This window comes from Pollachius pollachius (genome assembly GCF_949987615.1).
Source record: "Pollachius pollachius genome assembly, chromosome: 17".
Classification (NCBI taxonomy): Eukaryota; Metazoa; Chordata; class Actinopteri; order Gadiformes; family Gadidae; genus Pollachius; species Pollachius pollachius.
In genome coordinates this window covers 16379952-16386063 of record NC_136950.1, presented here as the reverse complement: position 1 = coordinate 16386063, position 6112 = coordinate 16379952, and positions in this window count along the sequence as shown.

Here is a 6112-nt window from a genome sequence, read left to right as displayed (position 1 = left end):
GCTGTGAGCTATTATTTTTTTCCGGTATTTTGAATATTGAGCCCCCTTTCTGGTTTGTCTAGGATGAAATAGAGTGGTTGAATCAAGTATCGTAGCGAAATACAGTTTCTATCGTGTTTTATTGCACATTTAGCGCATTTTGTAAATCCCATTGATTTCTGTTGGAAGACTCATTGCTCGTTGACCAGAAACGGAAAGGGGGGGTGTTCACGTTTGGTTGTAGTCTTTTCGCTCGGTTTTAGCACTACTGTTGGGACGGAGAACCGAGCGAAAAGACTACAACCAAACGTAAACAGCCCCCCTTTCCGTTTGCGGCTAACACTAGGGTCTATAGCATATAACCGCGTTGTCTGATTACAGTTTAATTCATTTTTCACAATTTAACAGCTCTCGTTTTAAAGAATAATCACTGCGCCATTCGTTTTAATGGGAATCACGACGTTCTATACTTTCAACATAACGTGTACATATTTATAATTTGAAATTTGGCCCAGCCTTTATACGACAGATAATATAGGGTCTATAGCATATAACCGCATTTTCTGATTACAGTTTAATGTAACAGTAAGATGGCAACACCGCAACTGCAAATTAACCACACAGAGATAACCATGGCAACCGGTCAAACAACACGGCGTTCTGCGCGCGCATCCGCTGTGTTGATAAATAAATAACCCCCCTATTGAACGAAGTTAAAACGAGTGAGGGTGCTGTCCACAGACACCAGAATGAACGAGTTCACAGTAACGTTCATCAGACAGTCATACAGTCTAGTTCACGTTCGCCCAAAATATGAACGAGTTCATGAACTGTCGTTCAATTAACGCGTTCAGGCACAACACTGGCCACATAAATAAAGGTAAGACGCGATATTTATTGCTTAAGATTTGCTGGTGCTGTGGCAAGGTCTTTTGTATTTTTTGCACTCAAGTGATCGGCTGTTTTAACTTGCAATTGATAGTCGGTGGAGTCGGTCTCTTGTTGACACAAAGTGACTTTTGGTCATTCTTGCTTTGCTAGAATTCTGGAATAAATGTGGGGGGAGTGCATGAGGTTTGATCAGAATGCCTTTTTGTGAATGGAGAACAGCCAGCTCATGATGTGATACAGCGTTCAGCTGTGCAACAAATATCTTTTTCTTTTTCAATCTTGACGACTTTTGTAGTACTGTGTGTAGCCACACGTTTGCCCCTTCTGAACTTAAACACGTAGTTAATTTCCTTTCCTAGCTCCTCTTGTTTATGTTGGTAGCTTAGCCATGGCATGTCACGTTGTCAACATTGGATACATGGAGCAGAGCATAGTGGGTCATATGTCTGATGCTTTTTGGAAACGTTTTTCGTCTTTCAGAACCTTTCATTACCAACACTAAAGAGAGTAAAAAGAGTGCATCTTCATTGTACCCAGCACTTCTGAAAATACACTTCCGAATGCGTCTCTGTCCACAGCACATTTTATACCAAACTGACGCCCATGGGTAGGACCCCTCTCCTCTCTCTCCTCATACATAGTAGACTGGAGACCTGGACACAAACACAACTCAATATTGTTTATACGGCAGTTCAGCATTGGTTTACTCTGTTTTATGTAAGCTGCTTACTGTCGGCCCCAGGGGGCTGGCTCTTTAATTAGGATGAAAGGCAGGGTGGTCTTTCCTAGAAGACCCTCTAATTCTAAATAAGGGGAAAGATGTGGAGATGCTGCCCAGATGTTTCCAATAACTATTTAATCACTATTAATTAATAACTATTTAATAACTATTCATCATTCCACTCAGAAGGTCTCTAAAGTCTTCAAATGTGTCTGATCAAGATCAAGTTCACAAGGCGGAAATCATACTCTGAAGGACAGGACCATATATGGAGTCCCTCATGTCGCATGACACCACAACCGACTGATGCGGGCCCACAGAAAACAAGACCAAGAACAAGATGATCTTTAAACACCCTCACTAACCAAGTCGTCTTCCTGACTAATAATAATATGACTCACTATGATGCAAATACAACTGTATATTGTATTCTACGCATCTCATAATAATAATAATACTCAATAACAATAATATTAACAACATAACAATACATATATAACTGTATATTTTTAGAATCTGCAACATTTTCTAATAAGAAAATAGAAGTTTAATTCTGACGAACAGCAGTGTGACGGATTAACTTCATAACAGTGAGAGGTTTCACGCACACTACAGTTTAAACATTTGTTAATTTACTTGACACATTTAATAATGTTTTTTACAGTACGTGTTTACATAAAAAGAGCAATCTTCCTATTGATGATATAGAAGTGATAGATATTTATGATATATCAGGAATCAGACTTGAGTACAGTACCTTAGTCTTCTTCCTCTGTTCCTCCGTCTGACTCATAACAAGGTAATGATGCTGTGAACCAAGCAGTTGGACCAGTTCCCCTCCCAGTTCATACTCCTCTAAGACTAGCCTCCTATAGGCTGCTCTTCCATGACTCCACCCAGTAATGTGGAGTCAGACGGAGAGCTCCGATGTCCAAAAGCTCAGACAGAGAAAAACAAAGAGACACTTGATAGTTCAGACAGCCCGTAGACCCTCCATGCTGTATCAGTGAGAGGGTTGAGGGGGTAAGAAGGAGCTGCATCAGTGACTAAGTGTCTCTGTAGAGACACTCAGTCACTGATTCACTGCTTCACCGTAGAACCAACAGGAACACAATCAATGGAGGGACAAATACAGTTTTTCTCATTTGTTTAAATGTGTTTCCTTACAATTCCTTTCCTTACTCCCAAAATGTTGCAATTTACGAGTAAATATGACTGTTGCCATGATACCAACAGTAGATATATCTTGGATAAATAGTGAAATTGCTAGGTTAACCTAATTCTAACTCAGCGCAGCAAGGTGTGTGAACTGTGATCACTTGTTGTAATTGAGTTTGGTACAGAACAGCATATTTAGCACAAGGTCCTGTCACTCAGGTCCTCCTCCTCCTCCCCATGGTCCTCCTCCTCCTCCTCCTCCTCTTCCTTCTCCTCCTCTCCTGATGTCCTCCTCCTCTTCCTCCTCCTCCTCTCCTGATGTCATCCTCCTCCTCCTCCTCCTCCTCTCCTGATGTCCTCTTCCTCCTCCTCCTCTTCCTCCTCCTTCTCAGAGATCAGAGGGCTGGTCAGGTGACCGCTTCATTCTAATGTCTTATCTTGAATCAAACGATAAACTCAGCCATTCTTCATGCGGATGAAGAGCGAGAGAGTCCACATAAACAGGACTACTGAGACAGGGTTTCATTAGTACGCCTGTAGACACACATCAGCATTTAGTTCTATTTTGTGTTAACGTTTTTTCACCAAAATGATGGATCACTTCAATCTGATGGACCACTTCACTTCAATCCCTCTCTGATGCTAAAAGTTCTGCAGCAATTTGGTTTTGAATTAGTTTTGTATACATCTACTTTTGAACAACTTGGACGTAAATTCTATCTACTCAAAGATCTGGGATGGTTCTCACATCTTTTGATTTTTGGTGGGTTAAGTTTCTCACTATCCTCAATCAGCCTTGCCGGTTTGCCTGCTAGCTGCTAGCTAGCCCCGGCTTCTACCAGGCCCAGGCTACAGCAGTGACCAGTTACCACCAGGCCCAGCAGCAGCCAGCTACCATCAGGCTCTGGCTCCAACTGAAGCCAGCTACCACCAGGCTCAAGCTTAAGCCAGCTACCACCAGGCCCAGGCTCCAGCTACCACCAGGGTCAAGCTTAAGCCAGCTACCACCAGGCCCAGGCTCCAGCTACCACCAGGCCCAGGCTCCAGCTACCACCAGGCCCAGGCTCCAGCTACCACCAGGCCCAGCAGCAGTCAGCTACCATCAGGCCCAGGCTCCAGCTACCACCAGTCCCAGGCTCCAGCTACCATCAGTCCCAGGCTCCAGCTACCACCAGGCCCAGGCTCCAGCTACCATCAGTCCCAGGCTCCAGCTACCACCAGTCCCAGGCTCCAGATACCACCAGTCCCTGGCTCCAGCTACCACCAGGCCCAGGCTCCAGCTACCATCAGTCCCAGGCTCCAGCTACCACCAGGTCCAGGCTCCAGCTACCACCAGTCCCTGGCTCCAGCTACCACCAGTCCCTGGCTCCAGCTACCACCAGTCCCTGGCTCCAGCTACCATCAGTCCCAGCAGCAGCCAGCTGCCACCAGGCCCAGGCTCCAGCTACCATCAGTCCCAGGCTCCAGCTACCACCAGGCCCAGGCTAGGCGTTTTAAAGGCGTTTTATTGAATTACTTTTGCTGTCAAATCAATCCGTCAACATGGGCCAAAAAACAGCCCAACAAGATGAGGAATCTCTGACATTAACCACTTTGCATGAGTTGCTTGAGCAACAAAAATCTTTTTTTAAAGACCTGATGAATCAACAAGAAATAAACTTCAAATCTTTTGTCAAAATGTTTGTCGATGCCACCACCCTAAGGGTTGACAACATCTGAAAAGATGTACAGGATATCAAAAACAGTTTGCAATACTGTCAAAAGGTGGTTTAATATGTTCGGATGAATCTGATGTCAATATATTGACAATATCAGGGCTCTCAAGTCTCACGCATTCGGCATGAGACACACGCAATTCAACCCATGCACACGCTCGCACGCCACACTTCGTATTTCTCAGAGAAATTACCAGGATAGCACCCACCAACTTGCGCCGCTATTTAACAGTGGAACAGGTAGGAATCAAATGGGTTCCCTGTACGTAGCGTGAGCAGACGTCCTCTTTTGCCCGGACATGCCCTCTTTTTGAGACACTTTTAAAAAAAAAGTGTCCGGGCGAAATTTTTAAATCGTCCTGGATTTTATTAAGGCCTAATACATGTTCACGTTGTATTTGCGTTGCGTTCCTCTGGGTCGTTCACAAACTAGTTAGGCTACGCCCAGTAGTTCCACACTCAGTTCTCTTCGCTTTGCATTGGTGGAAGTGAGTAGGGGGAGTGGTTAAGTAGAGCCTTCAGATTGGACGGTTTAACTTTAGAGTTACCGTCATGTTTTGTATTTATTTTTTTACCATTATTGTTTTATAGGGACAAACATTAACAAATTTCTCCTACAGGGGATTGATAAAGTTCTATCTATTGAACAGAAAGAAACACTTGTTCATACTTTACACACTTTCCCACAGCATTGGCCTACTGAATGCCACAGATATATTTTAAGCATTGGACTGAATGCATTTACATTTACATTTACATTTAGCAGACTGAGCAGAGAATGCCACATAAATATATAATTATGTTTTTGCATGTTTGCAACGTTTAAAAGTTCAGGGAAAAGTATATGCCTCTACTGGTGTTGCTTAGGCCAATATCCTTTTGAGGCAGTGGTGTTTCTAAATATTAGTGTTAAGGGCTAATAATGCTTACTATCATACATTAGTCACCGTATCTGTGGACACATTTGTATGCAGTCACATATTAATATACCACCCCCCCCCCGCCGACAAAATCCCTGAACTCAGTTCAAAACTTGAGAGCCCTGCAATATATATTGACATCTGATCATATAGTCTTAAGACTTCATGTGGACTTTATAGGGACCACACACATGCGCACACAGACACACACACACACACAAACACACACACACACACAAACACCATGATTCCATACTTGTTGACATAGAAGTGTACAATTTGATTTCCATTTATCATTCAGAAGCAGACACGAACAACACGGCAACGATTATAATGTGACCCAAAAGGAAAATTTGGGTCATCTACATGGCTGCAACTGTTTCTGGTTTTATAGCATTAAAGATTATAAACACCAGTAAAGGAGAGCAGACAGTGATGTAATCTAGTCATTTATAAGGGGTTATGTTTCTATAGGCCGGGTTATTCCCTCCATTATCTCTTTGTTAAATCATCCATCTCGTTGGGTTGGATTCTTCTCTTGTTTTTCCATTCCTCATATTGTTTCACCTTTTACCGGAAGGTGTTCAGAAAGGTACCAAGGCAAGGTGGCGCACACACACACACACACACACAAACACACACACGTTGGATTATAGATTCAGAATAATGTGAACTCACAAAATGTCATTAAGCTGAAAGCTAGCATCATCTTCCACAAGAAATTTCAC